Below are 10,745 nucleotides of genomic sequence, written 5' to 3'. Positions count from 1 at the left end.
TAGCCAACCATCTCAAAAGATGGTTTATAAATAAAAAGGAAAAGTAAAGGCATATAATGCTAACTAGATGATGCAACATCGCAACATTAAGCACATAAGAGGACGATGGAGACTCTGTGAGAGATTGATGAAAATGAAAGCCAATTTCAAACATGAAAAAGAGATCCAACTGAGAATAGTTGAACCCAGAATGGAAGAAAATTCTAGAAAACATGCTGAGTCAGCTCAAATTTGCTAAATACCTATATGAAATCTTGTATAAATCACTGAATCAGGGATACCAAACTCACCGAGTCTTGACTGGGCGTGTAAAGAAGCCAGCACATGGAAAAGAATCACAAACATGTAAAATCTACTTCCCATCCAAGGGGAATTTCATGACTCCCTGTGTAGAGAATTGTTTTCCAACAAGGGCACGAGCATTACACAAACGAAAATTGCTATGAGCTTCAAAGACCAAAGATCGTAAGGGAAGACATAATTCAGTCAGCATTAACAACAAATTCTGCTTATAGAGTTCACCAATTGAAGAGTCGTTTGGGTCTAAATCTCATCAGCATTTCTCTCTTCCTGTAGTTCCAAGCAATATATACAACTAGACAGGTATTAAAGAGCATCTACTAAGGGAAACATAAAGACTAAAGGAAGATCGAGTATGAGTTACAACATACATGTAGTGTAACATTGTGAACCTGGTACATCAATTGAGATGGGAGACTTGGGTAGTTAGGAATATGTAAGTTTATGGCTCTGCTAGTTAAAACTGCCACCTGTCACACAACAACTCATCCTGAAACAAGGATTGATCTTCTGCATACATGGAAGGCCTTTAGGTTTTTTGATTTTTAGGTAATGGTCCAAGCACAGTGTGTTGCACCTTATGTAGAGTGTGGATCTCACCCACATGAAGTTGGTCCATTCACGTCAGCTCCCTTCCTACATAAATCACACAATCATTTTCGTATCTCACGTAAAATCATTTGGTAATTCTCATAATTTTCTCAAGTGAAATTAATTAAATATGATATCAGCATTAAACATTTTATTTAAAATTTAAAACATAATAATATTATATAGGGAAGGATTACTATTGTCACGCCCCAAACTCGGAAACTGGGCTCACAGAATTTTTGATTGCTGAATTCGATGCCGACAGCCTTCGTAGTACCCCATTCTCTACTCTCGACGCCTATATGTCAGATTCCGATCCTGGGATCCTACAAGGAGGATTTTCCAACATACATTTATCTCGTAAGAAGCATAACCACAAGTTTACCCAAATCATAAAGGCAACATCATCATCACATATCCACTAATATAAACAGTTGAATAAAGTGTTGAAAGGGACATATACATATATCAAAAATCAAAGCTCCAGAAGACCGCTGCACGCTCCAAGCTCAACGCTGCTGCAACCTAATGCCACCTTCATGCATCTATCGTGCATAAGCTTATAAAAAGCTTAGAAGGTGGTGTAAGTGTGTGCGCAAGGTAAGTGCCAAGTATACAATATCAGAACAATGTGAAAATATGCTGGTAAGTCCATAAATACCATTAACCTTATCCAGGCTATGTGATGCAAAAAAGATAATAAGCCAATATCATATATTGAGGAAGCAATGTAGATCAGCTATGCAATGCGGGGACATAATAAACTAAATATCATATACTGAGGATACAATGCAATATGCAAATCCTGATGAGTCCACAAATGCTATTAGTCTCATCTATGCCATAAAAATACAGAAATGTAGCAACCCAAAATACCATATGCCATGGATGTAATGCAATATGCGGTGTGAATGAAATGACCAAGCTGGAGTATGAAGTCGGGATGATAGTATGGAGTATCACAGGCTTCAGGGTGCATTACAAGGGACTTCTATCCAAATCAGTCCCATACCTAAATTTAGATAGATAGACTCAATGTGAAAAACTCCTGACCTCAGGTTGGTCACGTGCCCCGACCGAAATCTTGGCCATTGCGAAGGTACACATATCAATTAGTTGCGAACCACCAGCTCGAGGGGATAGTAAATGAATAAATGAATGAGTAAAATATTGAGTATGTAACTCCTACTCAATAAGTCTACATATCAGTACTGTACATCTCTGGGATCATTACTAGGGTCTAGTACACTCTGCACGCGATCGTCGCCCACTGGATGCACAACCATGCAAGTGGAAGATACCTCACTATCTACCTAGCTAGTAATTAGCCAATATCTACCCGGCAAGTCGATAGCTGACGTATTTACGAGCTGGTCAAATTCAGCCTAACTATGCCCCCTACCCTCGGGTGGGTAAGGCCACACCCCATTCCAACCGACCACGACACAGTAGGACACGCGGCCTACTAATATTTGACACTCGGGTGCTCATGTATCCACTTGGTCTAAACATTTGAGCTTCTCCTGGCCATGGAGTTTTAGGGACTTTCACCCAGAGACATCTATGACACCTCATGTAAAAAAAGATTTTCGGTGTCCCATCTGACCATCCACGATTTGCCTGTAGAGGCCACGACCCTAATGTCACTAGGGCATATAGTAGTCACATCACAAAATGTAAGATGCATGAGTCATACCATCCAGTTATGCATCAAACCTGTGCATATCGCGCTCTCATGTGGGACGACTCGGCCTTTCAGGGAGTACCATGAATAAACTACCCTATGGCATATGCAATGGTCAACCACATCTCATAACAAACATGCAGATGATGCTTATGGGCATGTATCATGATGCTATGCTGTCACATACTCATAATTGGTACCGATAATCAACATTGATAATCGGCCCCGATGATCAGCATCAGCCTCGATAATTGGCACTGATAATCAGCATTGATAATCGGCATCGATAATCAGCCTAATAAAGGGCCTAAGGGAAGGTCATAATGTGGACATTTAACCATCATTGCCCATCAATGTGGACATTTAACCAACATTGCTCCCAAGGAGTGGCCCACATAGAGCCTAACATATAGTGGGCCCATGGCCTCACACAAGGGCCTCATACACAACATAATGGGCCACATACAATCTCAATGGGCCTCATACAATCATAACGGGCCTTATACAATCACGATGGGCCTTACACAAGGGTCTTATACATCACAATGGGCCTCATCACATGGGTCTCGCATACACATTACAATGGGCCGCATCGCATGGGCCTAATACACATCACAATGGGTCGCTCACACTGGCCTAATATACATCACAGTAGGCCACACCAAATGGGCCACATATACCTCATACTGGGCCTCATATAAGGGCCCCATACACAACATAATGGGCCTCGCCAAATGGGTCACAAATATATCACATTGGGCCACACATATGGGCCTTATATACATCGTAATGGACCCTCATTACATGGGCCGCTCATACATCACATTGGGCCTTAAACATGGACCGCATATACATCACAATGGGCCTCATTATATGGGCCTGATATACATCAAGATGGGCCCATCGTCCTAGCTGGACCATTTACACCATTCATTTATTATTAGAGATTATTTTAGAGCATTACCCACAAAAATGAATCATATCGGAAGATTATTTGGACCATACCACAAATAACAGTGGAGATAATGATTTCCACTGTTTAAAATTCCTAGGGGCCGCCATAACGTTTATTTCCCATCCAATCTGTTCATAAGGTCACTAATACCTGTATTAAGAGGAAAAACAAGTTTCACATTGATCTAAAACTTCTGCGATACCAAAAGGATTTCAATGGTATCCGTTCAACCCCCCACTGATAATTGCAGCGTGGTCCACCTGATAGGTAGATCTGTCTTATTTTTAGTCCCAAGCCTTAAGACGAGCTCACCATCCAGATGGACAGTTGGATATACAACACTACATCAAGGTGGGCCCCACTGTGGATGGACAGTGTGCAGATACAACACATACATCTGATAGGGTCCACGTAGATGGCCGGTCTGGATATACAACACTACATCAAGGTGGGCTCCACCATGGATGGACGGTGTGCAGATACAACACATACATCTGATGGGGTCCAAGTAGATGGACGTTCTAGATGATCAGACCCAGACGTCAATACACCAGCTAGTATAGCCGATGTGTGATAAACTAGCCAATCCACATCCATTATTAAGGTAGGCCCCACGTGTAGGGTGGGTCCCACCATCCAAGCAATGGGACGGTGTGAATGTACACGTACATCATGGTAGGCCCTAGAGAACTTGGTGACGTTAATATAACAGCTACCATGTAGCTGTTGTAAACATACAACACTATGCACGGTAGGTGGGTCCCACGTGGGGCCCACATATAATATTTTATTATATAATATATGAAATGAAGGGGGTACTCCAGCCAACCACAACAGGTGGGTCCTGTGTAGGGCCCACCACACACACACACACACACACACATATATATATATATATATATATATATATATATATGTATATATTTTTAATATATATAACAAACGTCCAGCACTGGACGTCCATTGATGGATGGTTTGGACACAACGTCCATTGATGGACGGCCAGGACACAACGCCCATTGATGGATGGCCAGGACACAACGTCCATTGATGGACGGCCAAGATAAAATATATAAATCATGGTGGTCCAGGGCTGGCAAAATGGATGGACGGCGTAGATCTACACATCATTAAGGTGGGTCCACACGTGTGGCCCACCAAAACTTTGATCGAGCAGATATTTGTGTTTTCCATTTGTCCAGGCCTGCTGGAGGCTGGATGGTGCTAGCTCCAGCAGCTAGGCCCAATCAAGCCAGGGTCCATAGATGGACGGCTTGGTAAGATACATGCATCTAGGTGGGGTCCACGTCAGTGTGGCCCACCAACCATGAAGCAGGCTGATATTTATGTTTTTCCTTCAATCAGGTTCGTCTAAACGAACCGCCAGTGGGCCCACTCAGTGGACGGCATGGATAAAATACATTCATCATCAGGTGGGCCACATATCAAGAGAGAGAGAGAGAGATCGGTGTAGTGGAGGGACCCCGCCACTATGGGCCCCTCATAAACAATACATACATCAAGTGGGTCCCATCACAAGTTGGCACTTAAATGGAAATCAATGGTGGATCACCCACCTATTAGCCTTCTTTTTGGTCTCTTGGCTTCCTTAGCTCCTATGCTCAACCTTTGACGGTGGATGATGAAGTTTTGATGGTTGGATGGTGAGATGTGGGGGGTAGGGAAGTGGGCCACACCTAGCTTCTCCTTGGGAGGCTTGAACGTTGGATTCTCTTGGGTTGCTTAGGAGTGAAGAGAGAGAATGAGAGAGAGAGAGAGAGAGAGAGAGAGAGAGAGAGAGAGAGAAGTGATGGAATGAAAAGGTGATAGAGTGATGGGTGATGGGTGTAAGGAAGGGATGGGTGGAGAGAGAGAGTTGACTCTGGGAATGGGAGAGAGATGGGTTGCTTGTACTTGACTTGTACTTATGATAGGAGGTGTACTTGACTTTGATTGATGGATTAATGTGATGTTTAGGGTAGAGATTCTCTTGAGAATTGCAACGCACGGCGTTTTCCTCGAAATAAACGTAAGCCCATAACTCTTGGCCAGGGTATCGCATCGACGTGCAAGACATGGTGTCGGATCCGCGGTGACGGCGCGGTCACTAGAATATAAGTCTTGGGTCAAGCCGACATAGATATACAGGATGCGACTTAGGATCGCGTGTAAATGCCAATTACAGGTCTTGGGTTGCCAGAATTCGACCGGGAGGACCGTGGAACCCTAAGAAGCGGTATGGACTAGGATACGGGTCTTACAACTATATCCAATTGTAGGTTAGCTATATGATTCTGAAATTAGTGGGATGGGACAACTCTTAAAATGGCCCATTTGGGCAATGCACACTACATGAATAAAATAATCAAAGTCTATGTCATGCTTTGGGACTCAACTATGAACCAGTCCAATCTCCATTCTACAACTATGAAACACCCCAATAAGATATAACTAAAAATACAATCTCAATAGTTGCAAGCAGAGTCTATGGAAGAATAAAAAAACTACATATTTCTAAGAACGGGACATCAAGATATCAACTCCAACAGCAAGGAAATGCAAGAATAATTGTTGTGCATAAAATACTCAAGAACTATAATCAGATCTACTTACAATAGATGGATGGTAATTTAGTACTTAAAGAGTAGGGAAGCCAATCAAAGCAATGACAAACAACAAGAGCAACAAATTCAAGTTCTCATAGAATTATTCCAAAATGAATGCACTTAACAAGTCCACGCGCATGAGGTTTGAGTATATTCTTACACCAAAAATGAGAGAAATGGCTTGGATAAGACCAAGCATTCCACCAATAACCTAATGTGTTTTTTAATATATGGTCCATGCATTCTAAGACCCACATCAAAACTTCATGGATCTTGTATATGTGCGCCATGAGATTCTGGCCACTGAGTGTTGGCTAGAATTAATGTGCGCCATCATATAAACAGCCTGGATCTAAACGATGGCTACCTAACATGGGTGTTATGCTGACCTAAACATTAATATAGTTGGGTAATTGTGGCCGTTGATTAGATGACTTCAGAAGATTATAATTGGACTGCGATTGGGTGGTTTAGAAATGAAGTCTAAATAACAGTAACCATTTGATAGGCAAAGGTCCTCCAATCAACAACTAGGATTGTCTGACCTAGCATGATTTTTGACGTGCGGTCCACCGACTGCAGGGCACAACAAAGTCCAATCGACATTCAACATTTAATCAACATTTTTATGGAAGCCTGAAGTCAGCTGATGTATACAAATTTTCATTCAAACACCAACTTCACGGCCTCAATCAGCCAATAAGAATGTCTTATTTAAAGAAATAGAAAATGGGTCAAAACACTAAATTTACATTAAACAAAAGGCTAACTGTTTGTTGAAAAAGGCCCAAAGAATATTTTTCATTTTTAACTATTCAAAAATATTCATAAACCCCATAAGAATAAACCTCAGTTTCACTTTTTCAACACGTTTGTTTTAACTGCTACCCCAGTGTTTAGATTCCCAAAGAGAGTTCACCCCATTAAAAAAAATGGTGCGGGGTCATCTTGCTTACATATATCAACCAGAATTCCATTTGATTGCTATGAAAATGAATGGTTAAAAGCAAAACAGTAACAACTGGTACAAATTCCAAGGGAACAATCCATCCATATAACTTACTTTGGTTCTGCTCCATCCAGAATCGGGTCAGTGATTTGAACGCTCTCCATTGCAGACAACAATATATGCCATGGCTATCATACAGCTTGTTATCTTTGTAATTGATGATTGGATTAGTAAGGTCTCTAAATCACCTTTACTCCTTTAAACATATTGCCGCTAGGAACATACCTTTACCATGCACACTATGGAATGCAAAGAGAAGCCAGACTCTTCGGCTCGATTCGAGTGTCGGTCCCTGATGGGGTCACCGAACCTTTCACGTACGACTATGATCGAAGCATCATGCTTACTGACTAGTGGCACAAAAGAACCTACAACAATGTCTGTCTTTATGGCCCCAACACAAAAGTAACAGTGAAAGCACAATCCCAAAAGGCATTCCCAACATTGAAAAAAAAAAAACAAATACCCAAAACCCCATTCCCCTCTTTTTACATGGATTAAGTAGTCGCTTTAATAACAAGAACAGATAGAATAATACGTAGTCACTTTACTATGGACATACAACTGATGGAAAGAGAATTTTCTAAGCCAACCTTTAAATTCAAAATAAACCTGTTTAAAGATTACATTACTTTGCTCACGGATAATTAAACCAACAGGCTGAAAAGAAAAACCAGTTTTCAATGACAGAAGCTTACCAAATCTTTAAAAAGAAAAAGGAAAAAAAAGAAAAGAAAAAGTGGATGCTTCACAATTATCTTTAATTATGAAAACAACGTAACTTTGAAACCTTCGAAGTGAGTGCAATGGTAACATTCTGACCAAGGGTAGCAAGCATCTACTATAGCTTACTGATTCTCCTGCCATTTTAACAAATCCAGTTAAGTCAATTTCGAATTACAACATAGCAGAAACAACATTTAGAAGAAACATTTGAAAAAAAAAAAAAAAAACTGTGATTGAAACAGGATTTAGAATAGACTGAAATAAAATTTGAAATAAATGAGGAACTTTGAAAATGATGCAAGGTGCTAGGGACAATTATATACCAAAGTTGCAGTGAATACAAATTTACTATGGATTAAGCAGTCACTTTAATAACAAGAATAGATAGAAACAAGTAGTCGCTTTACTATGGACATGCAGTTGGTGGATCCACAGTGTTGTGTTCTTGTCACTATAGATTCTGAAGCTTTAAGGAGCTGAAATCTCAGATTAACCCCTAAAATGGTTTTTTTTTTTTTTTTTTAATGGATTTGACCTTCAAGCAGCTAAAATTTCTTATTTGCACAAGAAAATAACTTCTTCACAGATTTCAGCTTTAAATAGTTGAAATTTTATAAACATGAGCAAAAAAGCACACTTTTTTTTTTCTTTTCTTTTTTTTACATATCTTGCCAAATCCTAATCTCTACAAAACAAAGCATGTGGAACCACACACCTCTGTCCTGGAAACTATTGGATCCAAGGTTCATACAGTCTAGATCAACTACCATCTATGGCTTATAGGTCTCAACAAAAACACAGAACCAGCTCCATGTAGCATAGTACAATCAACTCCAATAGGAAATGCACAGATAAGTTGCAGAATCTATTTTCGTGCGAGCCCATTTTTTTTTTTTTTAAGTGCAAACCCATTCAATTCATATCCGTTTCTTCCATAAGAACCATAAAAAGAGCCTCTCCTAGAGATCCCAAAAAGAAATCTCCAAACAAATGAATAGAAGAGATGACAATCAAATTCCAAAAAATAAAAAGAAATTGAAAGGAATCCAAACCGAATAAATTCATATTTCAAAGTTCAGAACTTCTATTTCTCAATCTATTAAAAAAAATAATGCATAAATCATTCCTTCTACTCAAATACAGAACCGAATCCCTAAACAATATACTGAAATTCCTCTGAGATAAGAAACATATACCTAATCATGTTCTCCATCAAGGCTTAGATGAGAAATCCTAGCCTCCAACGGCTGGGATTCTTGGATGAAGATCTCAAGGTAGAGCTTGTGGCTTTCCTCCATCGAGGAAGAGATGGAGAGCTTCGGTCGAGATTATGCATCAGTTGATGAAAATCACCATTGAAGAGGATCGAAAAAGCTCTTGGAAGAATTGGGGTTTTTCTTTTTCTCCCTTCGAAGTGGAGAAAAGTAGGGTATCCTACCCCCCGAAGGAACTCAATTGATGCAAGGAAGAGAGGGAGAGAGAGGGGCATACCTCGATTCAGAGATAGAGAGAGAGAGAGAGAGAGAGAGAGAGAGAGAGAGAGGGCGTGCGTGGGTAGGGAGGGCATCGTTTCAGCTCCCTCCCTTCTTTGGATCAAACATAGAGAGAGGTTAGGGGGCGAAGAGAGAGGGAAATTGTGAATGGAAAGATAAAGAGAGAGAGAGGGGATTGGGGCAAGGGCGAGAGAGAGAAAGAGAGAGCGCTGACACTCCTGGAGTTGTGAGGGTACGTGTCGTGCTAAGACGAGCACTGACACTGTAACGCCTTGAAAATCGGGGGTCGAGTAAAAGTCTAACTCCCGAGTTCCAACGCATCACTTATGCAACATATTTAATGACGATTAAATGTTGTCTGTATTAGTGCATAAAACATGAATAAGATTAAGCTAAATCAGCAATACATAATCCAGGGACAGTTGTAATACACAAGCGGAAGACTTACTCAAATATGTATAGCGTTATAACTCAGTATAGGTCCCCAAAGTATGTATGCATTGCCAAGTCAATAATTACATGTATTGTTTCAAATTACAAAATGTCAAAATATAATAGTCCACTACAAGTATAACCCTGAAGCCCCGCCGATCAGAACAGTCTAGGTAAACCCGCCAGAATACTGCATATATGAGAAGGCATCCTCATCGTCTACGAAGTCCACCTCCACCTCATTAGTCGGGTCTCTATCTGCAGCTAAGACAGAATCTGGTTGGTGTTTAAAACACCATCCCGTAACGTGGGAGTGAGTGATCAACTCAGTGGAACAATAAAGCAAAGGTTAACATGTTATCAATTCAGTCAAGCAGTAATGATAAAGCAATACAATCAAACATCCCTAAGTACTCTGATTAATGTAGGAATGATATGTATAAATGATGTATGCCCTTGCCTGCACTCCCTCTGTGATCTTCATCTAATGGTCACGCATGTCAGTCACTTCCTCAGTGCACTGCCCAACGCCAAACGGCACATGCAGTGCGGTGCATGAACGTGATTACCTAGTTCTTATTAGTCCTTTTCATACAGTAGGATTGGGAAGCTAAGGTACCTCCCTTATATCAATTCCCAAACAATAATGATCTATTCTAAGGTCGTTAATCCTAGTAAATCTCATACGATGTTTCGGTTCTAAGTTATTGCAAAGGGCTCATCACCTTATCAGTACAGGCCTAGTTTGTACTCTTGTTGCTACGTAAGGGCTCGTAGCCTCTACGCAGTCTTAGCATACGCTCGAGGTCACTACAAAGGGCTCGTCACCTTATTAGTGTAGGCCGACAGCTCGAATATAATGTCCCATACTACTGTATTCGGCTCACGAGGCTGTGTTGCTCACTGGACACTACGGGAAGGCTCGTCACCCCAGCGTAGGCCAATAGCT

At 40.8% G+C, this 10,745-nt stretch overlaps 1 long non-coding RNA gene across 1 annotated transcript; it reads right to left on the bottom strand.

Annotated features, from left to right (window-relative positions):
* Nucleotides 1–480: 480 nt before the first annotated feature.
* Nucleotides 481–9,549, bottom strand: LOC131233604 (uncharacterized). Its single transcript, XR_009165296.1, has 3 exons — nucleotides 9,068–9,549; nucleotides 672–936; nucleotides 481–570 (listed from the first exon to the last, which is right to left on the bottom strand). It is a non-coding gene; the product is annotated as an uncharacterized LOC131233604 (long non-coding RNA).
* Between the last annotated feature and the right edge of the window lie 1,196 nt (nucleotides 9,550–10,745).

Source organism: Magnolia sinica, chromosome 18 (genome assembly GCF_029962835.1).
Source record: "Magnolia sinica isolate HGM2019 chromosome 18, MsV1, whole genome shotgun sequence".
Classification (NCBI taxonomy): Eukaryota; Viridiplantae; Streptophyta; class Magnoliopsida; order Magnoliales; family Magnoliaceae; genus Magnolia; species Magnolia sinica.
Note: the sequence above shows the minus strand (reverse complement) of the source record. Positions and strands in the feature narration are given on the sequence as shown.